Genomic DNA, 14,700 nt, shown 5'->3' with positions numbered 1-14,700 from the left:
GATTCCATTGCTTTCCACTGTGACCGTTCCCCCTGCGCCTCGGCCTCTTAACAGCAACATGGGAACGTGAGGAAACTGGGAGAAGGCCACACACGGAGGCCATGCAAGACTCACTGCCAAGGTATGTAATTCGCACGTCAGTCACAAATATGGAGGGGGGGGGGTAGGGTCATTGTCGGGAATGATTTGATGTATCACCACTTATCAGGCCTTATCTGAATGTTAATGCACAGATTCACTTTAAATTAATTATCTCTTTTTATGAAATGTTATTAAATCATCCTGAGTCAATTCACAAAAACCCTGATACACAGGACTCTTTAAACACATTTATACATGAGTGTAATAACCCGTTTACGTTTGGCCTTGAAGTTCTCAAAAAAAAAACGGATCCAGAGCCTGGTGTTACGTTACAGCAGGCACAAACAGTGAAATATAATAATAAAGAGTACAGTCTAGACCTCCCCTTGCCTTTCCCTTTAAACCTTCCCCGTGACGCAATACTTGTGTTAGAAATTTGAAACCAAAAACCAGTGTCATGTAAAAAAGACAGTCATCATTTAGAAAACTTGCCATTTAGAAAATGTCTTGAAAAAAGAGTGACATGATGAAAATATTGCAAGACAGTAATAGAAAAACACAAAACAATGCATAAAAATACATTTCAGAAAAAAATGAAATAATTTTTAATGCCTTGGTTTTTGTTCTTCAGTGAAACTTTTTTTGTGTGTAAATGCTTGTTACAGTGACATTTACCATGCAACCTTTTACAACACAAGTGTTTCAATGCTAATGATTCATTTTTGTTCAAGTTTTATTTCTGATGCCAAAATGTAATGGAGCTAAGCGTAAATTCAAGCAGAATTACTGTTCATATTCTCTTACACATTATTCATCATTCTTCATTCAACTCTGTCACTCCCTCTTTTCCACTCCCTGACTGACATGCTACTGTTCTGGCTTTTGCCATGTCCCACCCTTATACATTTTTTTTTTTTTTTGCTACCAATAGTTAAATGGGGGGGCAGCTTGGATGTTGCATGATAAGTACAGGACTCAAAAAACTTGAGTCTAGAGATTGAATCCTTATTCCAAGGTGATGTCAAGTTTCAGAAAGAAAATCCCCTTGCCTCAAATTAGAGACCATTTTTTAGGTTACATGTAATAGTTCCCTCCTGGTCTTTCTTGTGCCCATCAAAGGTCCTTGTGCACCCGCGCTGTTATAAAACATACACAGCACTTTTATGCCTACCCCTCTTAGACAACGTGACTCTCTTGACAAACAGAAGGTGCTATGAAGTTGTGAGAGGCCAAAAAAGCATGTGAATTTACAAGGTAAAGTAATATTACCAGATTATGCGCAAATATTACCCTGCAAGGGTCTCCAGCCCGTTGTTTGCAAACCGTATACACGTGGAGTACGTAGCTGTGTATTCAACTGTTACCATGATATCCATGGGCTGTGGCTAATTGGTTATATTGGAGAGGGTGATTTATTCTGATAGTTGAGATAAGTTTGCAAGGTTCCAAATGAATAAAGCTAACTTTAATATCGACAAAGAAAGAGACAACTTTTTTGTTGATGGATTCATTTAATAATTTGTATGCAAGCCTGAGACAAAACTGGATTAGATGACTTTCTGAACCTGGTATGAAACTTGAGAAAACGGTGACACTGATAACACACAGCTAAACGTTACGTTGCAATCTGTTACTGCTGTACACCCTTGTGGCAAGATGTAATCAAAGTAAAATATGCAATAGAGGGTATACATTGATGTCACTTTCGCACCGGACCACACCCCCTAAGTCGGACTGAGTGTCAAAACTTTCTAACACCGGTTGTAGAGTCAAATGCACAACTATTGCCTTCAGTAGGGGATGTGCCGAAAACAGGAGTAAAAAAGTGACTCTATGGCAGAAGATGCCATGGAGTACCACTAAAAGTTTCAACGTTTTATATATAATGACCATCTAAGGCAGAGCTCAAGGCAACAAAGTCAAAGGATTTCGTTATCTACTGTCCAAAAATCAAAGAATCAAAATTTACATTACTTAAAAACAGAAGAAAAAAAAATTCTACACAGATATGGTGCTGGAATCGTTAATTTGGTTATAATTTCTGCTTTAAAAGTAAATCAAACTACTTTGGAAATCACAGACTTAGCCCATAATGGTATACAACTCAAACTTTGAATGCTATACAAAATGGTATAAAAGTAATAGATAAAGTGCATATGTTACTGACTATTGAAAGCAAACTCCACAGTCTCAATAAACAAGTCGCTTATGGATGCAGGCTGACAATAATTGCTCCAGCACAACCGAGGAACAAAACCATGTTCAACCTTGTTCAACATGTACACGACTTCTAAAAGCAGTCAGATGAAAGCACCTTCTCAGGGATATCTGATATCGGTCCATGTAATAAAGGATTGAGCATTAATTCCCTCACCAGCCCAAATGTTCAGTCTTAAATCACACACTGATCTCCACAGGTGACATTCGTTTTTGTTTTTTTCTCTACATGGCGTCAGCACATTTCACTGGGAGTACTCTGAAGCACCCTCAACAGAAAGAATAATACAGAAATCATAAACATCCTACTGCTATAATTTCTCTTTTTGCACATGCATACATGTTGTTAGTGAGCATGGCCTTCTGCTATGGACCCCCACCCCCTTCCGTGCGAGAAGCCCAGGAGGTTTTTTGTCCCGGAAGCAGAAGCCAGGCTCTCGAGTAGATGGAGCTCCACAACCTTCAGCGAGTTGATATGGCACTACTACCACACGTCAACCCTGACGTCCAGCCACCACCATCGGACTGTGTCATCCCAACATCCACCGCCATCCTCAGTCGTGCATGGCATGCTCTAACCTCCACCTCAGCAACAAGTATGGACAACAGGAATGCGAGGACTGCAAAGGAGTGATCCTTCCTGCAGATTATACTACAGTATATGTTCTTTTGCAAAGCCTCTCGAGATAACACTTGTTATGAATTGGCGCTAAACAAATAATGATTAATTGCTTGATTGATTGATTGAGATTGATAAACACACAGAGGCACACATACACCAATCTTGAACGTCATTTTAAAGGTTGCCATAGTAGGTTTGAAAGCATTTCTTCAATGGAAGTGTGTGCACTGGGTATAAATTGGGGGCTACCCTGGCTCAGTGGCAGAGCAGGTCCTCCCTCAACCGAGGGTTCTATCCTCAGCTCCTGCTGTCACATGTCAATGTGTCCTTGGGCAAGACACCTAACTCAAATGGCTCCCACTGGAGTGTGAATGTGTTTTATCGGATTGGAATTGATTATTTGATACTGAATGGATACATAGCATCCTCTGCTATCAGTGTGTGAATGTTTGGAGAAGTATTTGGCTGATCCATATGCACACATTTGTTATATGTCTTGTTGATAAATTGAATGTGAAGGAGACATTGGATTGCATTCATCCAGAACACTGAACAAAAAGCTTGATTTTTTTTTTTTTTATGTAGTCTTTGTGTTAATGTATTGTGACTACAAACATTTTCCAACTGATTAGTAATAGAAATGAAACCTTCACAAATGACTTAGACATTTGTGCAGAGAAATTAAAAAGTTTTATTAAAATTACATTTCACATGAATCATTGGATATAAAACTAATACCCTGATCAGTGAGGGATTACAAACAAAGCAAGATAATTTCATAAAATTTTCTACGCATCCATAAATTTAAACATCCATAAGTGATTTAATCATCAGGCTTCTCGGTGCTCTGTGACCTTGTGGTTCCACTAGATTATCAGGCTCTGTCATACATGGAGTATCTAATGGTGACTGTAAAAAAAAGATGGGAACAGGAACTGGCTTGTTAGATGAGAAGTTGGGAAAATGGAACTAATATGGTGGAACAAAGAGTTACTAATGCTGATGAGGATGAATTGGCAGGGAGGCTTCTATAAACAAAAGAGCAGGAGGGTGAAGCCAGAGGCTAGTGCCATGCAGTGAGCAGGGCTGACAGCCTTAAATGGAAAGGCCTGATTTGTACACTACACCACAAGTGTCATAGGCTGCACTGCATGATGCCTGTCTAGTTGCAGGGAAAACAATCACAGTACTCAGTCAAGCCATTAATAACTGTTTGGGAGTCAGTTCGGGCATCATATGTGCCCATATGTACGAGTGTGTGTGTGTCTGTATGCTCCAGGGTGTTAATTTCCAGCGATAGGATGAGTCTTTGGCATCCCAGTGTGATTCATATTAAAAGTCAATTGGCCTTAAAATTTGGCCAGACCCCCAAAGTCTGCAGCAGCGAGACATAGCTGAAAACTAATGGCAGAGCAGCCCAGAGTCATACTGGCTGAAATTGAATCTGACCACAGAAGTCAATGGGCCAGAGACAGAGTGTTATAAAGACTGACCATTATGTTCATGACATCCTCTCTGCTAACTGGCCCACAACTCCCCTTTATTTCTCACTGTACAAATTCATTGTGCTGCTACTCGTGGCCAGTATTTTGTGTATCTGCATTCTTTTATGTACGGCTCATTGGGATTTATAAAGAAAAAGATCCCAAAAGAGCTCTTAAATCCATGTGTCTACATTGTCTCAAGTATCTTCTAATAGTTTGTGCAAAGGACGTGTGTTTTGTCAGTAACCTCTTGGCCTGTAACATTAGCTAGAGCTATCAGCGTGTCCTTGCTCTTAATTTCTCGCCTGTGTGCCTGTGTGGTGAGGTATGTCAGTGCTAGCTGGGAAATAGAAAGAGATGAAGGCAGAGAGGCTATCACCCTCCTGCTGCTCCTGTGATTTCACTAGAACCTCAACCTAATAATTACTGTGCACACTATTTGCAGCAACACAGAACTTAAACATTTGGAAACAAAGCATCTTTAACTGCCTTGAAAACTTTCTTTGAACACTTCTTTTCACATGTAATATTTTTGCTTCAAATTAGTTAAATTAGTTAAGGTTCATATTACCTCTAACTCTTTATGCCAATAGAGTATTAAAGTCAAAGGGTCTACAAGTTTTGTATAGTGACAAAACAATGGTGTGCTTGGATGGATTGAATAATCACTTTAAGAGTTGGAAAATTAACCTACTGTGTTCATAAAGTCATGGAGAATGGACTGGTTAAACTGGCTCACTGTCTGGTCAGTGTCTTTTAACTCTTTATTACGTAATAGGTGATTTATGTCAAATAATTTTTGCTTGCACTGTGTTTCAGGCCTATGATAATGATTATGGGAGAACTGAAAATAATATATATATACAGCGATAGTCAGTCCATTACCTTATCATAATATGAATGATGAGACATCATTAAATATTAAAAACGTATATGGTTGTGGCGTGGTCTTTGCTAGTGAAAAGCGAATCAACCTCTCAAAGGCAAAGTTGGCTGTGCTTTGTTTGCTTGCTCTTTATTGTGACATGATCGTGTAGTTCTCCTGTGATCTTGTAAATGTGCCAGTAAAGCTGCTCAATGCCAACACCATAAAACACCCTGGCACTATGATAGCACATGGGTTATGTGGTTATCATTAATCCTGGACTAGGATGGTGTATGACTCCAGAAGCACGTTGCAACTTTGTTTTGGTGGAGAAGAGTGGGTCTTGAAGTGAAGCTTGGTGGGTTCGTCTTTGGTTTACATGCATCAAGGTTGGTCAAAAATGATCTGGGTATTAGCTTTGTTTGCAGAGATATATGGGCTGGGAAATAATGACTTCTACTGATGTGCTTCAATTGAGGTAAAAACTGAGACGGTCAGGAAATTCAATGAAAATATCAGAGAGATTATAGTTTGCTGTTAGAGGCCAAAAGCAGATGAAGAAGAGGTGAACTTTGAACATTGATAATGATTTAAAAAAATCAAAGAGAAGCATATCCTGCTAGGTGGAGGTGATTGATAGTGTTAGGTATTCTACACAGTGGGGTTTGGATGCAGGTGAGGAGGTCTGTTGTCAGTGGTAAGCGTTTTGGTGCAAAATGAAACAGAATCATTTTTATGAATGTGATTAATAAATACTGATGGACACTTTAAATAGCAGCCTTTGTCATCAGTGTGTAAATGTGACCTGTGGTGCAGTGCTTTGAGAAGTCAGAAGTCTAGAAAAGGACTATGCATCTCAAGTACATTTAACAAGTCCATATACAAACTCAGACATGGCTCGGTCATCTTACAGGGATCCTGTCTTGGCTCTTTAATACCTCTGATGCCAGTACAGAGGTTGGTCGCAATCTCATATCTTTTTCCCTGATGATCAAACAAGACATGCTGCCTACATTAAGGCATAGGAATACGACGTTTTTTTCATAGTAATATAATGTTGAGAAAACTGGAAACCAAATGTAATTCAATCTGATCCCAGCATCATCATGCAGTTGAAATGATGCTGTGGTTGTCCACGTCTTTGTTATAGCCAGTGGCTCTGGATCCATCTCCAGACCAAAAATATAAACAATTCCATTCTGACCCTGGGTTTCTGTGCTGTCATCAAAATATGCACCATCTACTCATTAACCCTATCCTATTCTTCTCCATTGACCGCCACTACCATATGGCCAACTGTCCTCTCCCTACTGATATATCTGGGAGCAGTTCTTTGTTCATTAGAACAGCCTTCAGCCTGAGGCAGCGTGCTGGCCTTCTGACTGCAGCTCAGCTTCTTTTCCTGCACACAATATTCCCATTAACTGCTTCAAATGGCAAAAATGTTGCATACATCAGTTTAATTTGTATAAAACCTCTGAAATGTGCTTGGGTACAGGGCTTCTAAGTCCCTCCCTTACATTTGAATTGTTCAAAATGTTTTTATCCAAACTAATGCCATCATCGATCACAATGAGGTCAAATGATTGTGCTTTTAAATGACAATTACCGGTAATATCAAGTCAGCTTCTTGGTCCCACTCCCAACAAGCTGAGTTAAGTCTGAAGATAGCTGGTTAACTGTATCTTGCTTTGTGATACAGATGCCTAGTGATGGCTCACAAAAAATAATGCCACAATACAAAATGTTGACATATTCATTGTCTCATAGAGATATTTGTCCACAGCATAAAAACCTAATGCATGGTTTTCCATTATCAGTATTATGGCAGAATCCTTGTTTATGTAATTGAATTTCAAATGAAATAAAACACAGATCTTGTATTTAATGGAAATGGAAGACAGAGTAATGCAAACAATGGTTTAAAACAAAAAACCACAACCAACTTATGTTAAGCTTTCTTTTATTGAAGTGTTCTACTGGATTTTAACTCACTGCTACAAACTATAACCAGTTCAGAGCATAGATACTGGACTATTCTATACAACCAGTTTATATCAAATATGGAACCTTGTGTAAAAAAATATATTCATATTCTAAAGACCTTATCAGTTTAATTATTCACTGACAAAAATACTTAATGAAAACAGTGTTAGGGAGAGTAATGTGCTCTGTTTTAGTCTATGTTCTGCAAAGTTTGATAGACAAAAATGAGTAAGGAAACGTTTTAAAGAAATGGAATCTCCATTATAATCTCCAAGTATATTAAGTATGTACTGTATCTAAGTGAGTTGGATCAGGACTGTAAATGTAGAAATAGGCCCATAAGTAGGCCCAGTTTGCATTAAATAAGGGACACACCAGTCAAAGTGAAAAACAATAGTTTGATCTTAAATCTGAAGGGGAAACAGCCAGAAGCAGATGCTGAATATTTCTTATAATTATTCATTTTTAATACCATTTGACAGGGCATGTATATCTGCCGCTGTTAAACAATGGAAAATGTGAAAGATTTGTCATTGAAATACCTGTGTGTAAGGTACGTAACAATTATTGTAAATAAGTGTTGTCTTTTCAATATTTAGTTTAGTACTTTTTAGTTTATATTCATAATTTAAATTTAGCAGTTCAGACTTAACAGTGCATGATTGAAATAAAAGTTGCTCTCATGTAAATCATGTATCTATATATATATATATATATATATATATATATATATATATATATGACATTTGATAATATAAATGTGCACATTAACAAAAACTTAAATAACAATAGTTTTGCACTGGCATGTCAGCTATTAAATATGCGTCAAATATGAGTGCTCTCCATTGTTGGTTGATTCTCTGATTAGTTACAAAAAAATCCCACATAAAAACACTCTCTTGAATTTGCATGAATATGATTGAGGAACGAATTGCTAAGAACGGATGGTAAATTAGGCTCAATGACTTTAGGCCTCTTTATGGATCAATTAAAGGAAGCCACCCTCTGTCAGCCTCTCCACCATGTTTCTATACAAATGCAGCAATTTATTGTGTGGAACATGTGATCCCTTTGTGTTGACCAGCTTTGACTGATCACAGCTTGATGGCTTCAATGTGTGTGTGCACTGCGTGAGTGCAGACTTCATCATTCATGGTGAGAGGACACAGCATTGAGCCAGCTCCGTCCCTGATGAGCAGCTGAGTCTGTTAAAACACACACAAACACAGGCACATGCACACAAACACACATGCAGCTGCTTCATTCATCATTCTGATGTTAATTGGTAAAGGCTTCAATAAACTTCTCTTACCACCTCTTACAGCAAGATAGCAAGACCACATCGGGAAAATAGTCAATAACAACTGATTTCTGTTCTGCATTTGAAACTTTAAGCTGTTTAAATTTTTGGAAGGGCTTTCAGCGAACATTATTTATATAAATACATTATTTTATACCTATAAAAAGAAGTCTCTCAATTAAATAAATGACAAGAAACCTAGTTTGAGTAGCATTCATTGTTGTTCATTGTTGTTGTTTACCGTTTCAAAATCTATTTGATATTACCTGGGCAAAAAATCAAGAACATAGAAGAAGTCATTTTAATACAATAATATTTGTTTCACTTTTATTTACATTAAGTAATTAAATTGGAATCAAAGTAGCTAACTCAGCTAAACAGTACATTTATTCATTAGTGTGAGAGCGGAAAAAATGCTGGATGAATGGATCAATAAAGTTTATCTTTATCTGTATGTGGTTGGGTGTGTTCACAGTGATGCATGCTGGTCTCTGAGGGGTAACACACTTAAACTTTGAAGTACAGTGGACAGAGCTTCAAACTGCAAACATTTTCCCAGTTACCTCTACAGTCACACTTGTATCAGATTCAGTGTATTAAACCAGTAAGCTCATTTTAACTGCTCATCAGATCAGAACCGTGTCTATTTTAACAAGTAAATAGTATGAGAAGTCATCCCCTCCTTCATCTATTCAATCTTCTTACGCTATAGAACAGCCCTTCCCAAACATGAAAAATATCACAGCCCAATTAGAAATCTACAATTTCTCCTGGCTCCATCCAAATCTCTTATCAGCCAGCGCTGAAGTTATCAATTTTGAGTATGGGTCTACAGCAAAGCGGTGCAAATGAATAATCCATTACACATAAGAAAAATATAAACGAACCAAATAAGTGCATGTAGTAGAATGTGAAATAAAACAAATGTTTCTTTTTTATCCCTTTTATTGATCCATAGACTAGAGCTTCCTATAAAATGTGCTAGCTCATTTCATACCCAAGGCTTGTTGACTGATGTGAGACGAAGTTTTTATATTTAGTTAAACTTCTACTAGTTTTGTTTTCTCTTTCTTGGTCGCTTTATAGTTATTGTGATCTGACCTTTGACTCTTCTGGGGGTACCTTTTTATTAAGAGTTAATTACCTCTGGACCTTGTTAATGCATTCATTAGGTGTCTTGTTCTTTGTGGGAGAGGGAGAGAGCTTGTCTCTCTGTGAAGCATCTACAAATGCCCTTTAACTCTAAATCTCTATACTGCAGGTATAATGAGATGCTATATCACTGCACTGCAAGGCCTGGGAGCCTCCTGATTAAAACACACACACACAAACACACACACGCACACACACACACACACACACACACACTTTCAGGCTGTCAGCCAGCATAACAAATGGGAACATTTCATGGTGGTGACAGAAAGCATCGTGTGTGTCTGTCTGAGCATTACGGCTGTTACGATAATAATGAGAACAAATGAGAGCCATCCATTTCCTTTCTGGCAGCTGATTGGTCCTGATGGCTAATAGTGGTGCCGGGTCATCCATCTTCAGGCCCCTCCCCCTAGTGAACGGCCGGCGACCTGCTGGGAAAGCATTATGAAATGGTAAGCAGCTCTAAGGCTGGGTGGAAAAGTTGAAGGAGGGGTTAAAGGGTGGTATGGAATGGATGGGAAATAACAGCTATTCTGGGTGTCTTTGCAATGGTCCAAACAAATTATTTTACATGCTCTTATATAATGTGCACTCCCTAAACAGAGACATGCTTACAGCTAGTTTATTAAGGGAGCAGACTGAAGTGGACAAAATAAAATGATGTTCAGTAGAGATAAGATCAGCATTATAACAGGTTTACTCCAGTACAACACTCGATGAGATCTGTTATTAAGCACACTGTCACTGCTCCTGTAGGTTGATAGTACCTTTAGTCACACTTGGGCTTTCAAAACTAATTAAATACATTTACTCTGCATCTGCAATGACTTCTAAAACTGTACTATAACAACCACTGATGCACCTGCTGTTATTGAAGTGACGCAAAAATCCCTTGTGCTATTCTCTTTTTTACATTTAAGTCCCATAAAGGTTTGGATTGATGCTAAAACAAACTGTACTGCTGTATACTGCTGTTGCTTTGTCATTATTTTGCATTAGGTTGGATGTGTGTGTGATCTCTTCAGCCCCATGAGTCTTCAGAGGGGGCAGTCCCTAAAACCATTCATTCACAGAAGACACACGTGACCACCAGGGGGCCTCCATGATTCAATATAGCAAAGTTGACACCTTTTTGTGAGCGTGAGTGTGTGTGTGTGTGTGTGTGTGTGTGTGTGTGTGTGTGTGTGTCATATATATATACAGTGAACTTACCATATTATAGAGGAAGGGTAATGTGATACAAGCTTTAAAAAAGCTTAATACAATCTATATCATTAACTTTGAATAATAATATGTATTCATGTGTGTAGATGTCAGTCAGGAAACTAAATGGACAGTTAAAAAATGAATAGGGTTAAAAAGAGAAGACCTAATGTTGTATTAATCATGAAAGAAGGTCAACACTTATTCATGGCACTTGATCCACCCTACAACATCTCGAAAATGATTTGGGACTAACAACCATTTTATGATTAGGCCTACCTATTGAAACATGCAATCCAAAGCCTCACACATACAGGCCAAACTGACCTGAATGTATAGCTCTATCTGCAATAAAGCCAAAATCAAAGATCCAGGGTGATTCTATGTGAGATTTAGTCCATCTCAGATACAATATAGCCTACATGATTTAGATGTTGAAATCATGCTTATTTGAAAATCTATTCTTCTATTCTTCACATCAGAGGAATATCACACGATAACTGTGATATTTGTGTTTTCTTTTCTTTTGTATTTTTGGCTGAAGCCTACAGGTGGCGCCTACTGTCTGCCTACAGCGAGTCGGTATAGCAGGCCAAAGGCTTAGTCTGCAAAACAGCAATTTTTCCTACTTTCATCACCTTTCACATTGAAATTGTACTTATATTGATCTTTATACGACTGAAATAAGTTAAACTGAATGATGTTGGTGGGATACAAGGATACAGTTTGTTCATTAAAGCTTAATGAAAGGCACGCCGATTTCAATTTAATCTGTCCACTGCTGATGGATAACCTGGTTAAGAGGGATGTGGAATGGTGAAGGACAAATAAGGTCCCTAGACTCACACATGACCTGAGGATCTTGTGGACGCGTGGGGAGTCTGGGGACATCAGTTACTTTCAAAATGTCTACTGGAGCTGGGGTGGCAGCAGAGAACCCTTGTTTGATGTCCTGCCCCGCTATCCACTATTGATTTGTTATTGTGATCATGAAGTCTATTCTTTAATAAAACTAATCTCTATCTCTCCCCCTCCTCTCTCACCCTCTCTTTCTCTCTCAACTTCAATTTATTAAGCTTATATGGCATGAATGTTACAGTAACAACGTTGCCAAAGTATCACGTAAAAAATAACAAAAGTAATCAATGATGATGTATCAGTAATAATAATCACATCAATATGAAAAAATAATAATCAAAAAAGAAAATATTTTGTTTTTAAGAGAGGTTTTTTGGGGGTACAGTTATGTCTGTTTTTGTTAATATTTGTGTGTGTGTGTGTGTGTGTGTGTGTGTGTGTGTGTGTGTGTGTGTGTGTGTGTGTGTGTGTGTGTGTGTGCGTGTCTCCTTCTTTCCGTCTGTCTGTCTGAGTGTTGCAAATTAGCATCTGCTATAAACACCATGATACTAATACTAATAATTATTATCATTATTATCATCATTATTATTATATAACAAATACTCTAATTGATTATTATTATCATTAATATTGAATCACTGATAATTACTATGAATTACTTTAATTATAATATTCTATGTTATTAAATGCTTTGCTAGTATTGTTACATTCAAGCCAATAAGGCTTACTGAATTTAATTTAATTTAATTTAATTATAGGCTGGAGGAAAAGGACACTAGTTATGATGGAGTTTCATGCAGATTAATGTCGAGAAAAACTTTACAATTATAATAAAAACTATAACTGAAGGTCCAGATTTCAGACTTACTGATAAGAGAATACATTCTCCTGAAATGCTGGAGCAAGATCATCGTCTCGATTCATTTGACCCACACTGAAATGAAATGCTTGTGGTATTGCATTTAATATAGACATAAATAGTGATCTCCTCTGTCAACCAAGTTTGTTTGCCCTCTCTTTTATGACTGATTGAAAATCTGCTGAAGGTGACCCCTGTGTTTAAGTGTCTAGTACAAGTTTGATTGCTAAACAGTTCAACCATCTCATGAGTTAGTCCTGCTCCTCAGAAAATACCTATTCAAACATATATTTTCATCTCTAATTCCCAATAACACACAACATCTATCATGACCATCTTCTTTAACTAAGCTGCTAACCTCTAAGGATTAGTGTTTACTAGGAAGTGTTTTTGGTTCATTCATATCTAACCTTAATCCTTCATCTTTCTCTCACCTTGTCCAAAATGATTTTCTGACTAAGCATGATTTTGGACATGAACTCCAGTTTTAAAGTTCCATGATCCTTAACACATATTCCTTTCTACTACTAAGAAAAGATTAGTAATTAGCAGGAAATGTTTTTGGTGTTCCTGTTGGTCACATGTGCTTTTGTTCACCACTCGTGTCCACTCGTGACTTACAGTATCGAAATTCTCAAGCAAGCTGGTGAAATTCACAAATGTTTAGTTCTGTAATAATACCTGAATCAAGTGAAATGAATTGAAGGCTAATGGAGAGAACGTATGAGCCAAAGGGCAGGATTTTTTAGAACAAAAGCAACCTTTCATCAAGCAGCAGTGGAGGTAAAGTCAAAGGATTAAGAAGTGTGTAATGCTGGGCGGGTGATTGTTCCCAAAAGTTCAGCGCAGTAAACACTGCTCTGCTTCTGTCAACTGAAAAAATTATGAGCACATGATCTTGATTAAATTCTTCGGCGTCTGTGAGCCAAACTGTTACCTCTATGTGCCTTCTTAGAGGAAGTTTGGTGAACTTTGACTTCAGTAAGAACAGCAATGACACTGTATCTGAAGTTCAAGCTTTGTAAAATCAAATAGTATGTCTTTGTTACCTATCTCTTTGGTAGCATTTCAAAATGTTTGATGTTTTTCCTGGCACTATTGGTTTCCTTTCATTTGTGTTTTACATGATTGTCTCAGTTACCCCTGATCTCTTCTGTTCTAATCTTCTTTCCACATAATAACTCAGTTTCCCTTATTGCATGCCCTGTTTTACTTTTGCATGACATCCAAATTTCTCACCTCTCCTTTCTTCAATTATTCATCTTTTCATTTCCTATTATGTCTTTTACTTTCCTTAATTTGTATTCCCCTCTCTCTTCCTCAATCCTTCTTCTCCTCCTTGATTTGCACCTTTATTTTATTTTCTCATCTTACAATTAACTTGCCTTGTCTTGTTTTTTCTTCAACTCCTCTCCTTGTTTAAGTAATCTTGTCTACTGCTCTGTTTCTCTTTCCCCCTCTCCTTTATACCTTTATCTTCATATTTGTCATTGTCTATTTTATCTTTTTTCCCTTCTCATCTCTTCTCTTTGCTTTTTCTGCTGTTCACTTCTCTCCTCTGGTTTACTCCTCTTGTTCCTCTCCTCTTCTTTCCTCCCTATGGTATTCCTCTCTTCTCCCCTCTCCTCTCCTCTCCTCTCCTCTACTCCTCTCGTCTCGTCTCGTCTCCTCTCCTCTCTCCCCTCTCCTCTCCTCTCCTTTCCTTTCCTCTCCTCTGCTCTGCTCTGCTCTCCTCTCCTCTCCTCTCCTCTGCTCTGCTCTGCTCTGCTCTCCTCTCTCCTCTCTCCTCTCTCCTCTCTCCTCTCTCCTCTCTCCTCTCTCCTCTCTCCTCTCTCCTCTCCTCTCTCCTCTCTCCTCTCTCCTCTCCTCTGCTCTGCTCTGCTCTGCTCTCCTCTCCTCTCCTCTCCTCTCCTCTCCTCTCCTCCCTCTAGTTTCCTCCTCCCTCTGGTTTCCTCCTCTCCTCTGGTTAACTCCCACCTCCATCCCCTTCTTTGGAAATTCACTTAGAGTTAATTGCTTCCAGAAGGCTTTTCTCTCACTCCGTCACGCTGCCCTCTGTCATGTGATGAC

The sequence above is a fragment of the Labrus bergylta genome, chromosome 10 (assembly GCF_963930695.1).
Source record: "Labrus bergylta chromosome 10, fLabBer1.1, whole genome shotgun sequence".
Classification (NCBI taxonomy): domain Eukaryota; kingdom Metazoa; phylum Chordata; class Actinopteri; order Labriformes; family Labridae; genus Labrus; species Labrus bergylta.
Note: the sequence above shows the minus strand (reverse complement) of the source record.